Here is a 21,668-nt window from a genome sequence, read left to right as displayed (position 1 = left end):
AATGAGAGCATTAGCTTCAGCTGGATTTTCGATATTATTTTTTTCAGAACTAGTATTGTTTTCTAATGCTTCTTCATTATTTTTGAAGTTTTCTGAGACATTCGTTTCAACAAAATATTCAACATCCTTTTTTTCTAAATATTGAATTAACTCTTCAGCAGATTCTGGCAATACAATGTCTTTATATAATAGATTGTTTAAACGTAACCATTGTAAAGCTTTGAATACTTTCTCTAAATTTACTAAATTTTGCCAAACAATTTTAGCTTTTGTAGGAATACTTCGTACTAGTATATATAGCTCATGGTTTGTATTGATTGGGTCGAATTTTGAAGCTAGTTTTCCCAAAGTTTCTGAAAGTGGTAGAGGTAAATGAAAACACTGTCCCTTAGATATTTGATATCTTGAAGAATGTGGCATATCTTTTTTTTGTACAGTCCCAGCTCTTTGAACTACTTGAAAAGCTTTTGCTTGTTGAATCAACATTACTTCATAGTTTGATAACTCTCTAATTTCTTCGGGAACATTACCGTCCTGTAAATTGTTCAGTATACATGTTGGAGGAATATCTGATTTTCGGAAATATTTTAGACAATTATCACAAATATAATCGCTATCTTTTTCATCAGGATGATTGATGAAGAATTCTTCCATCTGATCCCAGTATGGATTTACAATTGGCAAATAAAAATTATTGATATTATTTAAGGAACGTTCAAAAAGTAATCGTTGGCAAGATCTACAATGATTTCTAGGTAAATCCATCATTTTTTTTGTGTAAATTTTGAACGCTGCACTATTCTCTGCAATAATCGAATCTTCATTCAAACAATCCATCTCATGACTTGTGTTAAATTCTACATTTTGTTTTTTCATTTCGTTTTCAACTTCTAATAATGATTTTATATTTGACATATCTAAATCATGGCTCAATTTCAGTAATTTTTTATAATATTCATTTAATCTGTATAAACATCGTAACATTGACCTTATTGATGAGAAATGAGGTGATAAAAGATGCAGCGAGAAGCTGATTGATTTACATGGATATTCACTGCTATAACAGCTAAATGAATGACCTAACTTATCTTCTGAATGCGTAATAAAACATTGTTGTAGAAATTTTGGACAACTTGACAACGTCTGAGTTACTAAAATTTGGAGAAAATTTTTATAGAGATTAAAAAGTTTTTGGTCTTTCAATACTGTGCAAATAGAATCACAGCTCCAAAATTTTACACCCTTTTTATTTGTGTCAATTGGTAATATATTGACTGCTTGACCTTGTGGATTTATAACAAAAGTCTCTGAAAACTTTTTTTGCTTTTTGATTTCCATTATCATTTCATTGTGTTCGTCGTCTTCATGCCTTCTTTTTACTGATATAGCATTTACTTGTTTTGGTTTTTCTGATTCATAATTAAAATTGTATGATCGATCATAAAAATATGGTTCAGAAGATGAGGTATGCTCTGAGTCTCCACATAAATTCTCAATGTCAGAATCATCAATCATATTTTTTAAACGTGAATCTGCCATTTTTATCATTCTTTGAAGAGTTTTAAATTGGACAGAATAATAATTTTTCCTTGCTTGCATACACCACTTGACCATTTTTTCAACTCTGAGCCTGGCTTCTGTTTCGTTTGTAAGCTTGTCGATAGACTCAACTAGAATTTCATATGTAAGATTTTGAATATATATTTCTATTGAAGATTTAAACGGAACATATGTATTATCGTCTTTTGGTAGCTCACTTTTCAAGATTTGAGGCTGTTTCGATACGTTTTTTTTTTTACTTTGAATGGTCGCTGTTTGAGCATTGTTGTCTAAGCGTGTTCGTTCCAAATATGCTTTATGTTCTTTTTTTACTATCTCTTCCAGTGGTAGTGGAAGTGGTGGATCGCTATGCTTAGTCATCGGAAAAGGAGTTATTATCTGGGTTTCAAACATATTGAGCAAATGCTTTCTCAAATTGTCATACTCGTATTCAATAGTTTCAGGTTTATGACGAAATAATAAAGAAACTCCAAATGCAATAGCCAGCACACCACAATCATCAGCATTTTGTTGTTGATGAACTCTTGGAAACCGCACATTGTTCTGTTCAACTGAATAAAATGGAAATAAACGTTGTAAATACATTTGATAATCATTATGGAGAATATGAATGTTTAATGAATCATAAATATGAATATTTTTACCATCGTAATAACTGCAAACCCAGTGATCAGTCATTGGGCCAGAAGCGCCTCTGCTATGGAGGATTTGTATATGTTTTTTAGTTTTTGGAATGGCTTGAATTTTATCTAAGTTTTGGATATATAAAGTATCTTGCGGTACATAATCAGAACAACCAGATAGCAACTTTCCGAAGAACAGCATGTCGTCTCCATTTAATCTTTGATTCCCTCCAATTCTATTTTTAGATTCTTCTGAAATACTTGAAATCTGTATAACCTTTCGTTTACAAATGCGCTTTTGGCCACAATCATATCCTTTAGTATTTAACAAAACGTCACCATTAGTTGGGCATTTTCTTTTAGGAGTTTGAATATTTGGCAGAAAAGTAGGTACTTTGATATTTTTTTTCTCAAAAGTATTCTCGTCATCTCTCAGCCTATTATTAGTTGAACTATGAATATTTGATCGAGGAAAAGGTAAGATATCGCGAAGTTCAAACATTGATAATAAATGGGCACGCATGTCTTGAACTTTATATGGCCTATATGTAGTCATTTCGGGGTTTCCGCCTAATGCAAGAGTTACTGCATTTGCAATAGCATATACTCCACAATCATAACTGTTAGTTTGCTTCTGTACTCTGTGAAATTCTACAGTTTCTTCATCAAATGCATTGCCATATAACATCCGCAACTTTTTTATAATTTGATTATCTAGATTTGAATTGTTTAAGGAATCATAAATATGAATTAAATCGCCATCATAATAACTGCATATCCAATGACCACCAATCATTTTATATGCATTCGGATGAGAAATATCTTCAGCTGCTGTATGTAAAATTTGAATATGTTTACTATTAGCCGGTATTTGGACTGCGAGATCAGCATGTTGGAGCTCCCAACAGCGTATAAACTCATAATTTAATTTTTCATGCAATAAATTGGCGAAAAAGTCCATTTCTTCATCTCTCAGCAATGAACCAGAATTTAAAATGATTCTACGATCGAATTCGAATTGATCAAATTCAGACATTTTTATTCTAGTTATAAAATCTAGTAATAAAAATTATATATAAATAAAAAGAACCACGACTCAAAATTTTTATAAAATTGAGACGTTTTGAAATATACTCTTGCCAGGGAAATAAATCCTTCTAAAAAGAGAAAAAACTCCTGACGAGGTTATTAAGACTTTCTCGAAAGAAGAAAAAATACTCTTGTCAGGGAAATAAATCCTTCTAAAAAGAGAAAAAAACTCCTGACAAGGTCAATAAACCTTTCTCGAAAGAAGAAAAAATACTCTTGTCAAGGAAATGAGTTCTTCTGAAAAGAGAAAAAACTCTTGACAAGGTCAATAAACCTTTCTCGAAAGAAGAAAAATTACTCTTGTCAAGGAAATGAATTCTTCTGGAAAGAGAAAAAACTCTTGACAAGGCCAATAATACTTTCTCGAAAGAAGAAAAAATACTCTTATCAAGGGAATGAATTCTTCCAGAAAGAGAAAAAAATCTTGACAAGGCCAATAATACTTTTCGAAAGAAGTAAAGTCCTGAAATATAATATAAAGAAAGGAAGAAGGTAAAAGGGACAAAAAAAAAATAGGTTAGGTAAACGTCAAACGAGGAATAATTTACAAAAAAAAAATAGCGGTCATCAAAATTAAATTGAAAAGTTTTTAACATAAAATAATATTTTGATAGATGAATATGAATCACTTTAATATATTTGAACTATTTTAGAAACAATAAAACACATTAAATATCACACACAAATGTCAAAACTTTGTCTCGAGTGCGACAACATTTATGTCAGTGGCGACAAGGAAAAAGGGTGTGGTCCGATTGACAAACGTCAGGGTTAGGAAAGTATCATACAGCTGTATTATACGTAGGATTCGTACACGTATCATACATCATGGCTTGTATTTAAGATAAATCATTTGTAACCCCTCTCAGAGGTCAACTTTTTTACAATTAATAATTAAATAAATATTTTAAATTAACTTCCTTGATAATAATAATAATAAATAAGTAAACAAACGTACTGAAAAACTAAAAAAAATAACCTTTTAAATATTAAAAAAAGAATTAAGACTAAACTAAACTAAATAAAGATAATTTGTATTACACCAAACAAAAAGAAACTTTTTTTACAATGTATTTATTGTCAATTTTTTAATTCCCCAATTTTTCATCTAGGTTTATCGTTAAAAAAAAGTGTGAGTGCTGTTTTTTTTATAAATATGAACATGATTTTAAACATGATGATAATTTAATATGTGGTCTAATAATTGTATTATTTGTATCAAATGATTGTCGATTTAGTTCAGCTGTTTTTTTTTGTACACATTGTTGTGGAGAATATGCTGTTGTACTTGATGAAATGTGTTTTAGCATTTGCTGGTTCATTCAACGTATGGTGCACATGCTATTGCATCAATATAGCTGTACTTGCACCTTCCTTAAGTATATTCATCTGATTAAATTAATACTTGTGTTAATTAATAAGTATTTTATTTAAAAATACTATCATCAACTGATTCAGTTGCTTCACCAGCTGGTTCAATTGTTTATGACAAGTTGGTGTGATACTTTATTGAAATATCCCCTTGAAGAAACAAATTAAACAAATTAAGACTGAAACATCTGTAATTTTATTGCTTCGTGGCAAAGATAATTGTAATATATTTTTGAGCAATTTTATTGAAAGCTACTACACCGTCATCGGTTATCTGAGCACAAATTATTTGTAAATTATTCATCTTTGAAAGTGCTACTACACCGTCATCGGTTATCTGAGCACAATTAATAGCTAAAATTTTTAATTGTTCCATGGTATTGGCAATAGTATACAAAGTATCATCTTTAATAAAGCAACTTGTTAAATTTAATGAGCTGATATTTATAAACGAAATTCCCAGATAAGGACGTTTTTTAAGATATTCATTATGGTTGTAATAAAATGACATTTCATTATTTTTTAAATACTTGAATGAATCTTTGAAACCTCGTATACCAGCAACTTCAAAACGTTTCAAGGCTTTTAGTCGACGAATTACCTAAAAAAGTAATTATAGATAAGTATGTTAAAAAATAAAAAGAATACTTTTTTTTTTTTTTTTTGTAATAGATAGAAAGTTACAACTTACACAACGAAGATTTTTTGGATAACGACAGCTTTCATCCAAGTGATTGACAAAATGCAACAAATACAGTTCAGTCAATGTACCAGCAATGTTTATCAATGAATTTATTAAAGTCTCAGGTATTATTTGATTTTTCATATTTTCAAATATAACTGTCGAAGATTTTAGTTTAGATAGACGTGTAAATGCATTGGACAACAGTGTACCGTGCAGAATGAAACTGAATCTCAATCGAAGTTTCTCGAGGTTTGGACAATAATCATTTATAATTGGCACTATGTTACAACGATCATAAGCTGTCAAGTCTAATATTGTTAAATAACAACCACATTTATCAAGCAGTGACTTTAAAAAATTTAATCTTTTATCACGTCTTTGATATTTTTTTAAACAATTTGGAAGTTCATGATATCGCCAATAAGTTAATTCAAGTTTTGTGACATTAAACCAAGAATAATCAAGGGCTCTTTTCCATTTTTTGCATACTAAAAAATAAAGTAAAAAAATTAATATTCATTTTTATTATCAGCATTTTTATCGAATAATAAATATGCTTCCAATTATCATACCCAGTGCAATTTTTAGTCTCTCACATGCTGGCACATACATGAATATTTCAGCCAGGCAATCATCGTTAACATAGTCAATTATTGTATTGTCGGCATAATAATGATAATTTTGCTGTTGGTTTATCTAAAAAAAATAAATAATATTTTGATATTTATAGTAACAATAGTGAAATATTTAATGTACGAGCATGTTTTGACTGCAATAATTTTATTTTTAGACAAACCTTCTCACTCTTTTCATTCAATGTCTCCATGATGCTCTTAGGTTTTTTTATATTATTTAAATATTTTTTTATTTCATCATTTTTAATATTTTTTTCATTTTGTAACTTTAGCTCTACTTGTTTAGCAATCTCATATTTCCTTTGTTCTGTTAATGGTTCACGTGATGTACGATTTTTTGAACGTTTAATCTCATCATCATCATTAACAACATGGTCCATTGGTGCTGGTGTTGAACTTTGAGCAATTACTGAACGAGGACGTAGTGGACTTGATTCTAATAGTATTGCATTTTCAATATTTTCTTTAAACAATTATTTTACCGGTGTATCAAATGAAAATACACTTTCATCCTTGTAAATTTATAAAATAATAATTTGTCACCATTTGTCACCATCACAAACAATATTTATATTATTTATTTATTTATTTATGTTGTTTATTTTTCTTACATTTAACTGCATTTGACGTGAGAGTCAACATATTCTGGAGGTTATGTATGAATGAATATAAAAAATAAAATAATAATAATAAAATTATGCAGTGCAGCCAATATAGCAACACAAAAAAAGAAAAAAGAAATAATTGCAAAGTTTATTACCAACTGAACGGAAGAAATCTGGTCGATTTGAGAAAAATGTAAAGACCGTAAATATCAAAATTATGCTTTAAATATAATTACGCAACGGAAAAATCTGATTTTTTTTTTAAAAAAAAGGTTGACATCGATTTATGGGATGATTACCAAACCTCAGCATCCTCATTCAACTCTATCATATTTTAATTAAATTTCTAATAGATTCGCGACGGAAGGGGGCAAAATATTTGATGTATAATAAGGCACGGTAGTAGTAGTTAATCTCATCTCACACATATTCTCATCCACACACATACTTTCTTTCTCATACTTGACTCGAGGCACTACCACGACTCTTGATATATATATATTTTTTTTTTGTATCTCGATGTCCCGACCTTGATTCGAACCCACGTCTACCTAAACCTATATAAATCTATCTTCTAAATGCCAGTGTCTTATCCCCTAAGCCATCGCGCGTTAACGTGCAAGCAACGAAAACTTTATCTTTATTAAAAATAACTTCCAATCAATGCAGAATAACAGACTTTTTCAACGATAAGTAGAATAGTTAAGGTATAACTTGCCAAAATTTTTGGGGGTGTGTCCTAAATATACTGCCTATGCTTTTACATGGATAGTTTTTGCGTTGCCAACCCCAAATAACTAAAAAAATGGATCTTTCTCGGTCGTTTGTTACTTATTAATAATACTTTTTACTAGAGAATCTTATCATTCCGTCTATGTTATTGCATAATAAATCATATTTTTGTAATTTAAACAATTTTAATTAGTTTTTATTTTCTCGTAATGACCCCGGCAATAGTGCTTTTTTTGTCAGTTTGCAACACTGATCTTGACGCCATCTTAATATCTATTTCATGAATGTATGTGTGTGTCAGCTGTGTAAAAGCTAAACATGGATGCTAAATTTTGCTAAATTTGCTGTTTAAATTTTCCCGCTCCAATGCGCTGTTGCCAGAGCCTCAATACTTGTTCTCATAAAATTGCTAAAAATCGTGTTTTTAGCTTATATTTTTATTAATTACGTGAGATTTAGTCTTATAAGCCCATTTCATCCTGATATGAAAAAATTCCTTATTTTTTCTTTTATTATCTATTAGTTTTTGGGATAGGTGAGACTAAAACAAGTATTGTTTTGTTAAGTTCGTAGATATTTTCTAACACCTCCTCCCATAAGAGCCCATGTTTAACCTCTCTAAATTATGTCAACTTTGAATAATTATTGAAAAAAAAAGATGAATTATAACATAAAAACTGAATTGACAAAAAGATGCATTATTATTTCATTTGACTAAATTATTAATTTCATGAGCCTCAGACTATTTTTCATTTTGGCAAGCTATACCTTAAAGATGAATATACAAGAATAAAAGCTAAAACTATTGAATAATGAAATTTATGACATTAATAAATATATTTTAATTAACATGTTATAGCGAATAGCTAATCGAAGATTAAGATGAAATAATTAGATTGATTTTAATGAATTTATATAAAAGAAATTTACACTATTTTTGACTTTCTTTAGCTACGTTTTGTCAATGTGATTTTTATTTCTTAAATAGATTATATACAGGTAATTTTATTTTTAAAAAATAAAATTGTCCAAGGAAAAGCAGTAGCTATGGAAAGAATGTAGCTAAGGAATTGAGGTTGCCAAAGAATTATGTTTTAAAGAAATAATGTTGTTTAAAATATAATTCTTTGGCAACCTTAATTCCTTAGCTACATCTTTTCCTTAGCTACATCTTTTCCTTAGCTACATCTTATCCTTAGCTACTGCTTTTCCTTAGACATTTTTATTTTTTAAAAATGAATTTACATGTATTTTATTTATAAAATAAATAAAAATGTCCAAGGGAAAGCAGTAGCTAAGGAAAAAATGTAGGTAAGGAATGGAGGTTGCTAAAGAATTATGTTTTAAGGAAATAATGTTGCTTCAAAAATAATTCTTGGGCAACCTTAATTCCTTAGCTACATCTTTTCCTTAGCTACTGCTTTTCCTTAGACATTTCTATTTTTAAAAAATAAATTTACATGTATTTTATTTATAAATCAAATGATAATTTCCAAGGAAAAGCAGTAACTAAGGAAAAGATGTAGCTAAGAAATTAAGGTTGCCAAAGAATTATATTTTAAACAACATGATTTCTTTAAAACATAATTCTTGGCAACCTCAATTCCTTAGCTACATTCTTTTCATAGCTACTGCTTTTCCTTAGCTACTGCTTTTCCTTGGACATTTTTATTTTTCAAAAATAAATTTACATGTATTTTATTTATAAAATAAATAAAAATGTCCAAGGGAAAGCAGTAGCTAAGGAAAAAATGTAGCTAAGGAATGGAGGTTGCCGAAGAATAATGTTTTAAAGAAATAATGTTGTTTAAAATTTTAAGTCAACTTTAGATGACTTAAGCTTCCAATATTATTGAATATTGAGTTAATTTCAGCCTCGTAATCTGACATGTTACAGCCTGAAAAATATAAATAAAATTAAAACAAATTATAATGGGTAATTAATTTAATTTTAATTTAGTAGCTATCTCCTTAATCTATACAATAAAAAAAGGACCAATTTCTTGGAAACGCAGTTTTATGCAAAGTACTCGTCCGATTTACTTGAAATTTAACATAGTTATTCAGTTTGGCTATCTGATTGTTTAGATGACAAAAAAAATTACCCTGGCGACTTTTTGCGATCACCAGGAGTCAAAAACTTATTTTTCCATCATCTTCAGGATTTTCTCAATTTGATAATATATCATCTATTTTTTCTTCTGGTTTACTTAAAGATGATATATTTTTTCTGGTCTATTGGAAGATATGATATTTTATTCATGAATTTTTGATTATTGCTTTACGGTATAGAAAAAATAATTATTATTTGCATTTTTTTTATTTCCGATTGATTCAAAATTTAACATATATATATGCTGTTTGGTTGTGTGATCATGTAGATGACAAAAAAAATAACCATGAATCAGATTTGTGATCACCAGGATGTGAAAACTGATTTTCTCATCATCCTCAGGGTTTTTTCAATTTGATAATATATAATTTGTTTTTTTTTTCTGGTCTATTAACAGATATGATATTTTTTTTTATGGTTTATTGGAAAATATGATATTTTATTTGGGAATTTCAGATAAATGTTTCATGTCATAGAAAAAATAATAATTTGCATTTTTTTTCAAGTATACAGCCTACTTCAGATATGTATACAATATAAAATAAAAAACGATCGATTTTAAAAAGTATAAGCTGTCAATAAGATTAACCTATATTAAAACTCATTCAAGTTTACGAAAGTTCAATAGCAACAAACTAACCGTATCAATGAATTTAATTTGAACAAAACTATCAGTAGCATACAAATAATATTCTTATTATGCCTAAAAGGAAAAAAAATATTGAATGAAAATCTTTGTTGGCAAAAAGATTGAAAAAATTTAAAGAACCTCATAATACACAACAAAAAAAATCTAAAATAATTCTGGACACGAAAGCATTTAACTATACTTATAGCGATATATATGATGATGATTGAAATTAAATTTTCTGTGAATTACCGCTCCCGGGCGAAGCCGGGTATTTCTGCTAGTATTTAAATAAAAAAAAACAAACAAAACGAACTATTTCATGTTAAAAAAATTTATTGTCAAATATTGATCGATTTTTTCAACATTTTTTTTATTAGCGAATGGACCACAAACACATGATTGTGCATCATCGCCGCCACCACCACCACCGTGTATTTGTTCTATTATGATTGCTGTTGTTTATATCAAACAAAAAACAAAAATAAATTTTTGTACAAAAAGGAGAGTCAAGTATACGAAACTATTATTATTATTTTTTTTAAACATACAAAAAGAGGGAATATCAAAAAAGTCAAGTACAAAACTAATTTCTTTAAAAATCATTGACCCATATGAATGGTCTTAACTTTTGACGAAATTTTATACTTGACCCCGCCCGGGGTTATTCTTTCCAAATAAAATTTTAAGCCTACACACTTTTATAATTGTTTATAATATTGACGACGGATATCTATTCATACAATTATACATATGTACATTAATGTACATCTTTAGCAATCTTTAGTTTCATATACCATGCAATATGCATTATGAAAAAAACCAGAAACTTAGAAAAAATAACGAAGTTCCCCCGCCGGGAATGGAACCCGGGTCTTTTGCTTTCCGGGCAAACGCCTTGACCACTAGACGACAAGGCTTCTTATTTTTTCTAAGTTTCATCAAGTTAACTCCGACGTCCGTCTATGCGTCAATTCATTAAAAAAAAAAAATAAGCTTATACCCACTACATTATACATAGCATTATACATTAAAAGTGCCCCTACATTTTACTTTTAGAACTATTTTACTGAAGTCATTTTTTTGCCGCTCACCAACGATTTTAGAAAAATTTTAAAAAATTTTTTCACACATTTCTCCGTATGGGTTAATTTTAATTCAGACTAATCATAGAGAAATACAAAGTAATCGCGGACCAATATTTTCACGAGTGGTTGGCTACGTATGATAGTTCAGTATTACATATACGTATTATGTTTCATATTCGTATTAATCAATTTGATACTGATGAAGTGCTTCTACTATTCACTTCTTATTGATGAGTCTACATTTGTGTGAAAGACTCGAAATTTTATTTAGGAAGAACCAGGCGGGGTCAAGTATAAAATTTTGTCAAAAGATATGGATCAATGATTTTTAAAGAAATTAGTACTTTTGTACTTGACTTTTTTGATATTCCCTTTTTTTGTATGTTTTAAAAAAAAATAATAATAGTTTCGAATACTTGACTCTCTTTTTTGTACAAAAATTTATTTTTGTTTTTTGTTTGATATCATATCTTTTTGTAAAGTCTTTCGATCATTTACAATTAAAAATAACAACATACCATACGTCCTGATCATCAAAATAAACAAGGCGTTCAAAGCTTGTCTCTTTTAGACTACCCCATACAAAAAATATTTTTTATCTTAAGATCGAAAAACATGAAGGCGCTTGTTGTTGCTTTCATGTGAAGCTGCTATTGTGGTATGCAAATGCAAAAATAAGGTAAAATTTACCTGAAAGCAACGAAAAGCGCCCTCCTGTTTTTCTATTGCGACTAATATTTCTTGTTGGCGAATCGTTATTGCGAGGCAATAACTCCCGCAATACGGGACCAAGAATAGCACCCCAGTTCTTATTATTCTTTGTAATTGATTTGTTTTAACCTATCTCTGGTAAAACTAATGTGGCAGAATCTGGCAGTTGTTCCGAAAACCAGTGTAAATCTGCGGAATTTGTGATTGTAAATTTAATACTTGTTATTTCAGTTAATATTTTTTGTTCTTCAACTTTATTCCAATAGCTCTTTTTCAACAGCTTCTAATTTTTTACTTTTTTCACGTTTACTCAATGAAAGTATACGTTGTTGATGGCTCATTAATTTTTTTTGTGTCATTTCATCATCACGTTCTTCATCAAGATCAATATCTTTTATTCTCAATGACATCAATACTTCAACAAGTTCAGTATGAACCAAGTGACCACGTAATTCAATATATCCCTGGTGAAAATATTTCTCCGAATTTTTCCGAATTTCTCCGTGATTACTCCGAATTTCTCCGCGGTTACTCCGAATTTCTCCGCGATTACTCCGAATTTCTCCCAAATTGACCCACGCGGAGAAATGAGTGGAAAAATTTTCTCCTCGTCGTTGATTTCGGAAGAATTTCCCCGCGGTAAAATTATTTTTTTCACATGTTTCTCCGCGTGTGTTTTTTTTTGCGGAGAAATATTTCCGAATGTTCCCTTACCCAAGTTGATTCGATGAAACGAAAGAAAAATTTCTCCTCTTCGTTGATTTTAGAAAAAATTTCTCAGCAGTAAAATTATTTTTTCACACGGTTGGAGAAATGGCGGACGAATCTCTCCACCATTTGTTCAATTTTTTTTCAACTTTTTCAATTTTCAATTATTTAAAAAAAGAATGACTAATTATTAATTGTTACATAACGCAAAGCATAATGATGTTTATTTTTTCTGAAAAAAATGAAAATTCGAAGACACTTTTTTTCAAAAAAGTTGATATACCTGAGGTACTTGGTCTACAAAACTCCCGTGATCGTTTCATCAAATTGATGAATGTGGGAAAATAAGTGGAAAAATTTCTCCTCGTCGTTGATTTCGGAAGAATTTCTCTGTGATAATTTTTTTTTTTTCACACGTTTCTCCGCGTACTCTTATCGCGAAAAAATATTTCGGAACGTTTTTCGGCCCAAATCGATTCGGAGAAAATTCGTAAAAAATTTCTCCGCGGTAAATTTTTTTTTTCACATGTTTCTCCGCGTATTCTCATCGTGGAAAAATATTTCCGAACGTTTCTCCACCCAAGTCGATTCGGAGAAAATTCGGAAAAAAATTTTGATACCTTTCTCCACTCATTTCTCCGCATGGGTCAATTTGGGAGAAATTCGGAGTAATCGTGGAGAAATTCAGGAGAAATCGCGGAGAAATATTTTCACCAGGGATTGGTTTAATTTACGAATAATAACGAGTGATAATTTACCACGTTTATTATCTTTAAATATATTTTTTACACAATTGAATACTTTTTCACGAACTGATGGACGTTTATTGTCCAAAAATGATACCAAAAAATTAGCTAAATTTGTTGGATAGTTGAAATAAAATATGGATGTACTAAAAGATCACTAATACTTGTTTATGTTATTTAAGAGAGAGTTATTTCTGGTAATGTAAATACTCTTCTGTCACCTTTTTTTTCTCAGCTTATGACATGTTACTTAATTTAATTGACGTATTCTATTTTGTATAATTAAATCTTTTTCTTAATCATTTGTTGTTGGTGGACTCATGTAGATAGATTAAATATGATAAATTTGATATACTTTTAGTACTTGTGTTACTTGTCCAGATGGTAACGTAATATTGCTTGACGGTGGCAATACTTGTAATTTAAATATCTGCATTAAACAAAGGTAAATTAAAAAATATATTTCACCAATAATAATGTCAAATTTAATAAAGTAAAACATACTCTTGCAACAGCAGCTTGAAATAAAAAATAAGTTAATGTTGTATCATTTGAATCAACTACCAACATATTGACTTCCAATGTATTTGGTGTTTCAATTGGTTTTTTCCAAAAATGACTCAAATAGTATATATTTTCCAAATGATATTTACAAAATTAATTTATGATCCAGTAATTGCAAAAAGATTTTTATCTGTAGACACATTAACTGGTAAATCATCTTGAATACAATTGAGCTCTTTATGTAATTCTTGATTAAGTCCAAAGTATTCTTTGAACCATGCTCAAATGTTTCTTTTAATCCTGGAACTCCAGCTGAAAATACTTTTCCCAACAACTATCTCTTTTTTTGCTCAACATTACTACCAAGATTTGATGCAACTTGTCGTGCTGCAATTTGAATATTTTCTTCTAATGTACGGATATTTTTTTTCGTACAATAAAATCAATATAGCTTTTGTAACTAATTTTTCCTATGAATTAACAAAACATTAAATAACTGTTATTATTTTATTAGTATTATAAGAAAATTATTTAATTTAATTTATTACGATCCAATTGATTATTACCAGTTGATTGAAATAATTGTGGTGTTTGAATTTGTCCAGTATGTCTAGTATTATTATCATTTGTTATACCAAGATCAAGACCACCCAATAAATCAAGTAAATCATTACTACTTGATGTATTTATAAAATATTATTATTGTGAATATTGTTGATGTATTGGAATTCTTATTCTAATAATTAATATATATATTTTTTTTTTAATTATCAACAATATTTATTTATTTATTTATTTATTTATTTATATTTATAATTGTTTTTATTTATTTTTTTTGACGTTTGACGTGAGAGAGTCAATGTATTCTGGAGGTTATGTATGATTAGAAATAATAACTTCTGAAGTGCAGCCAATATAGTAAAGTTTATATGGTTTGATACCAACTGAACGAACAAAATGTAGTCGATTTGAGAAAAACAAAAAGACCGTAAATATCAATTATGCTTTGAATATATATCAACGCAACGGAAAAGCCTTATTTTTTTTAAAAAAAAAGCTTGACATCGATTTATGGGATCATTACCAAACCTCAGCATCCTCATTCAACTCTATCATATTTTAATTAAATTGCTAATAGATTCGCGACGAAAGGGGACAAAATATTTGATGTATAATAAAGCACGGTAGTAGTAGTTAATCTCATCTCACACATATTCTCATTAACACACATACATTTCTTTCTCATACTTGACTCGAGGCACTACCGTGCCTCTTCATATGATCAATATTGTTGTTGATATTTTGATTTCCACTTGGTACATCATTTATTGTTTATTATTAAATATTATTATTTACTCCTGTTGTTGTTGTTTCATTATACGATTCAATATTTAATTATCTGTTCCATTTTTTTGTCCTTAACAAATTCATTCAAGATCTTGAATTTATTTCGATCATGACAAGCACGATCATAACAAGCACAAGCACTTAATTAACCACTATCTTGTGTATATTATTTGATTTTCGGACAGATTCATTTTAGATACTCATTATTTGATTTAAAATATTATTACAACTACCAGTACAAGTCTCATGAAAATTACCAGACATTGGTATAGCACCTGGTCCTATTTTATATTTTACTGATTTAGGATTACCAGTACATTTATCAGATGTTTTTGATAATATTTCAGTGTCATTAATTGTCTCTTCAAACCCTATACAATCTAAAATACGATCTTTACTATCTTTACGTTCACATAGTACCAAATTTTATCCACATATTATTTATTGTTGTTTGGTATTATGATTATGATGTTGCTGTCGTGTTATGTCAAGGACTTGAATAACTACTATCTTGGGTTTTATTTGTTTATTTGACAAATCCATTTTCAATACTCATTATTTGTTAAAAAATATTATTACAACCACCAGTTCAAGTATCATGAAAATTACCAGACATTGGTATAGGATCTAGTCGTATTTCAAATTTTACTGATTTAGGATTACCAGTACACTTATCACATGTTTCTAATAATATTTTAATGTCATTAATTGTCTTTTGAAATCCTATACAATCTAAATTACCATCTTTGCTATCTTTACGTTCACGTGGTACCACATTTTATCCACATATTATTTATTGTTGTTTGGTATTGTGATTATGATGTTGCTGTCGTATAATGTCAAGCACTTGAATAACCATTATCTTGTGTATTATTTGTTTATTTAACAGATTAATTTTAAATACTCATTATTTGATCAAAAATAATATAATAAATTATATATTGTATATAATAAAAGTTTTAAACTTAATATTCACCTTTGTCTCTTGAATCTTTTATGAAACTAAAATTTTGAAACAAATTTTAAACAAATTTTTCGTATCGTTGTCAAGGGAATAAATAAATAAAACAAGATAAAAAATAATTCAAAATTACTTACCTTCATACCGTTACACTGAGAAAAAAGTTTCCGTAGATCAAGAAAGTTCACTTTGAAAACTTGATTTAAGTGGCGCAAATAAAATCCGAATAAAAAAAAAAAATTTTTAAATAAAAATATTTTCACTAAATTCAAGTATATTGATTCTTCAATATCAAGAAACTATACTTGCGTTGAAAACTTTAAGGATTTAAAACAAAAATAGAATTTTCTTTTTTAAAAAAATAAACTGTTAAATAAAAATATTTTCACTAAATTCAAGTGTATTGATTCTTTAATATCAAAAAAACTATACTTGCGTTAAAAACTTTGAGGATTTAAAACAAAAATGGAATTTCCTCTTCTAAAAAAATAAACTGATGAATAAAGTACTAGTTTATTGTCGAAGATAATTACCTCGGATTAGATTATATGTGCTTTCTAGACGTGAAAAGATTTTTAGTGTCTGTCCTTAAGTTCTGAGATAAAAAAAACTTTTGTTTTTTTGGAAAGGGTTATATACTTAATTTCAAAAATTTCATTGCTGAGAGTTTTTTTTTATTTTCTTTCAATTTCTTGAATTCCTCCATTTAAAAAATTTTTAAGCAAATTGTAAAAATATTTGCTTCTAAATGTAAAAAAAAAGTTTCATAACGAAAGAGCCTACACTTAATTCAAGTGAAAGTTTTTGATTTTCAACAATTATACTCTTGTGTTGAATTGAAAATTTTTAAAATATGTTTCAAAGTTTTTAACAAAAAAAAAAAGATTTATTTTTACTGAGTATGTGTGTTTTTTCTACACTGAAGTATGTGAGTATTTTTTTTTTGTTTCTAATTGTCCTAACCGAGATCCGGACCTACATCGACCTAAACCTATCTAAACCTATTCTCCTAAAGCCAGTGCGTTATCCACTGAACCATCGCGCGTATACATGAAAGTGAGAATTTCATCCTTAATAAAAATTACCTTCAATAAAAATTAAAAGATACATTGTTTGGATAATAAATTGAATAAATAAAGAGATAAAGAAATAAAAAAAATTAAGAAATAAATCAAATTAAAAAATTGAAATCTACCAAAAATTAAGATAATTGTAGCGAATGACTGTAAAAGTAATTTGGACGACAGATTGAATTATTAGGAATTTTTTCACTGGAAAAATTTACCAATGCCTCTTTTATTAATTATGAAAATGAAATTTATTTATTAACTGATAAGAAAGCCGTTGGCAAATATTTCTAATAGGATAATGTTGAGGATTATTATAAATATAATAAGAATTATAAATGTTATTGGAATTGATAAAAAGCTATGGAAAAAATATAAGCTGAAAAAAAAATGTTGCCTACATGTTAATTTCTTTGGCTGAATTACTTTTATATAAAATAACATGAAGGTAACTTCTCTTCCTTAGCTGCCACTTTTCCTATAGCTTTTATATTTTTAAATAAATTAAAAGCTATAGAAAAAATATCAGCTAAAGAAAGAAAGAAAGTTGTTTACCTGTTAATTTATACGAAGCTAATTTTGCGAAGGAAATAAACAAGTAAACAACATCCTTTCCTTAGCTAATATATTTCCCATAGATTTTTATTAATTTAAATAAATAAATGGTCATAGGAAAAGTGGTAGCTGAGAGAAAGAAGTTGCCACATGTTAATTTATACGAAATTGATTTTGCCAAAGAAATAAACATGCAGGTAACATCCTTTCCTTAGCTAATATTTTTCCCATAGCTTTTTATTAATTTAAATAAATAAATGGTCATAGAAAAAGTGGTAGCTAAGGAAAGGAAGTTGCCACATGTTAATTTAAATTTCTAATGAGCCTAAAGTTACCAACAATATTGCTCAACCCTCCCGTAACCAAGTCATTGTTGTCTTTAAACGCACAGAAAGAGACGGGGCGAGGTTATCATTTAGGACCTTAGCGTCCAATCGAGAGATCTGGTAATCCAAGGACATATGAGCCCAAATGCAGGGATTTCGATTGCCTTTGGAGAGATCAAAAGTATCCAGGGCCTGGACCCGATGATCTCGCTCCATGTCGAGATCCCAAGTGTAAATTGCGTCGTTACTGAGGATGTCCTCAGTAATATTCTTTTTGTTTGTTTTTGCAGTATTGTGATAGGGTGATATGTGGTTGGACCACGTACGAAAAAAAGTACAAATGTTGAGTAATAATAAATAAAAAAAAAAAGAAGAAGACTGATAGACGTAACGAGAAAAAAAAAAAGAAAGAAATGAAGGTGGATGCTGTGACGAGTTACACTCGCCCACCTTATAATCACTCCTTATTATTATTATTTATGTATTATTATTGTATTATCGAGTAAGGTTGGCCAAACAGGAAGAGGAATATTGCTGGGGAAATGGAAACCTCCTAAGTTATTTAAGCTGGCGATCCAGCTAGATACTCTCTCTCCGGTTTTTGCATTCAGACATGTAGGTTCGAGGTTCTTGGCGAGACATCCCAGAACCTTGAATAGTCTTTTCCCCATCCTGGTGTTGGAGTCATTCATACCCAAACCCAGAAGCAGGAATCATCCTCTTCTGAAAATCCCCCTCATTTCATGTACAGTCTGTTGGTCAGCGTTGCCTCATTTTTCTTTAATTGTTGTCATATTTAGTTGTTTAATTGTTAATTTTGTAGTACTTTTTCTTGTTAAGGACCATAACTCGAAGTCAGGCCTCATAATTTTGATATTTGTGTTCTTTTAATTAGTATTTAATAATTTTGATAAAAGTCTAACTTTGTGTTTAATATCAATTTTGATACCTGAATTGTTTAATTAATAAATATTCTTGTTAATTGTGTGCCACAATTATTGTTTTGTTGAGTAATTTATTGTGCTTTCCCTTGATTTTACATTTTCAGTGACTAAATTTTAAAATTCTTTACTCCACGAACCAGCATACTGAACGACCCCAGGCAAACCCCTCAACTTAATTTTAAGATTTACATTTTCAGGTCTGGATCGATATCAATGGATTATTTGGATTATTGAGATTGTCGTGATTACCGTGATTTTTGTGATTATTAGGTTATTAGGTTAGTTTTAAGTGTCGTTTTTGGTAAGTTTTCGCGTCATAGAATAAAATTTATCTTCCCCTTTTTTGTCTGGAAAATTCGTTGATCCGCGATCCTGACTAAAATCTAAAAATTTCTGAAACATTAAAAAAAAAACAGTGTTATTTGTGCAATTTTTTCATAAACGAATAAATGCTGTTTTCATCTAAGTGTTTCAGAAAATCATAACTCTCAAAATAATCAATATATTTGAATTCAAGATGATTATTTAGAAAGCTTCATTAAAAAGCTTTAGATACTTTATCTTATATGCCGAATTTTTATTTTTTAATGAATTCCCAGAGGTCTTCGAATGAATAAATTATCGTTTTTTTAGAAATAAACGTCTACAAAGTTTTCTAGCCGCGAAACAGTTAATTGAAAATTTTTTTTTCAATATGTGTTTTGAAGCTTTTTCTCAAGCTATCGAACGGTCGTATTTTCAAGTCTCTAGCTTGAAAATTGATGAAGTTATGAACAAAAGTATAAAATGAACACTCTGCTTACATGTATTTTAAATGGAAAATATTCAAAGTCGATGAGTGATTTAAAAAAAAAAAAAAAAAAAAAAATTGAAAATAGTAGATTGTTTGCCTTGTTGAATACTAAGATTTTAGGGGGTGGGAGAGAAAAAAAAAATTTTTTTTTTTTTTTGAAACAGTCTAATACGTATGCCATTTTTGCAAAAAGATTAAAAAATATGGCTGCTCTTACGGTTCTTTAGATGACGACAATTCAAAATAGCTTGGAATGATCATTTTAATCGAAAAAAATTGAAAGTTATTGTTTCTGTTAACGTAATGTCTCAATTCATATCAAGTTGATTCAGTTATTGAAGATTTTATTTATTTTGTTGAAGATTTTTATGTTTAAAATACCAAAAATTGTTTCTCTCACGGGTAAATTTATTTAATAAATTAAAATTGAATTATAAAATATTCATACCTGTGGCGCACTTTATCCGTTCATATGCCATTCTTGCAAAAAAAAAAAAATAATTATTTAAGCATCGTTTTTATTTGTATACATTATCCGTAAATATGCCATACTTTATCCGCATGAATGCCGTACTTTATCCGTACGTATGCCATTTTTGCAAGAAAAAAAATAATAACTGATTAAGCCCCGTATTTATCTGACGTACTTTATCCGTACATATGCCGTACTTTATCCGTATGCCATTTTTGCAAAAAAGAAAATAATGACTGATTAAGCATCTATACATAAGCCGTACTTCATCCGTACGTATGCCGTACTTGGAAAAAAAAATAATTATTTCTAGCATAATATTTAATTTTCCGTACCTACGCCGCACTTTATTATAGCATCGTATTTATTTGATGTACATTATCCGTACATATGCCATACTTTATCCGCACGTATGCCGTACATGGTAAAAAAAAAAATAATTTGTTTCAGCATAGTATTTATTTGCCGTACCTAAACCGCACTCTATCCGTACGTTTGCCATTTTTGCAAAAAAAGAAAAAAAAACTGATCGAGCATAGTATTTATCTGCCATACATAACCTGTCCATATGCCGTAGTTTATCCACAGGTATGCCGTACTTGGTAGAAAAAAAAAATTATTTTAACATCTTATTTAACTGCCGTACTTTATCCGTACATATGCCGTACTTCATCCGCACGTATGTCATTTTTGTTAAAAAAAAAAAATAATTATTTAAGCATCGTATTTATTTGTATACATTATCCGTAAATATGCCATACTTTATCCGTACGTATGCCATTTTTGCAAGAAAAAAATTATTTAAATGGCTTCTAGGCTTTTGGCTTCAAGGTAAAGTGCTTGCCTCACAGCCAGAAAGACCCGGGTTCGAATCCAGACAAAACATTTATTTTTTATTTTTTATTTCATTAAAATTTTAGTTAATTTTTCAAAAACATCAACTCACGGGGGGGGGGAGTGATAAAAATTCAAAAATTTTTATAAAAATTTTATAAAAACTTCTTAACAAGTTTGCGCAATTTTTATAAAATATTTCCGTGGGGGTTTTTCTATGAAACCATTACCACTTTTTGATGTAATTATATCAAAGTTTATAACTGGTAATTTTAAAGCTTGTTTCTGGTATTCCATCGTGATGAGCACTGAGCCCAAATCCTATAAATTCAGCTGTTTGATACCAAAGCAAATCAGTCTGTTATAAACTATGATTGAGCATACATCGAAAACAGAAAAGAACAAAAAACGTTGTGGGAAAGGAATACTCAATAAAATAATCAACAAATTACCATTTGAACTTTATTTGCCTGGTTATATATATATCATATATATTGCGGACCAGGTACCAAGTTAGAAAAACGTTTAGCAAGAGGGGATCTGAAAATTAATCCTTTAGACGCAGCTTGTA

Source organism: Aphidius gifuensis, linkage group LG4 (assembly GCF_014905175.1).
Source record: "Aphidius gifuensis isolate YNYX2018 linkage group LG4, ASM1490517v1, whole genome shotgun sequence".
In the NCBI taxonomy this organism is placed as follows: domain Eukaryota; kingdom Metazoa; phylum Arthropoda; class Insecta; order Hymenoptera; family Braconidae; genus Aphidius; species Aphidius gifuensis.
This window is presented reverse-complemented; position numbering follows the sequence as displayed.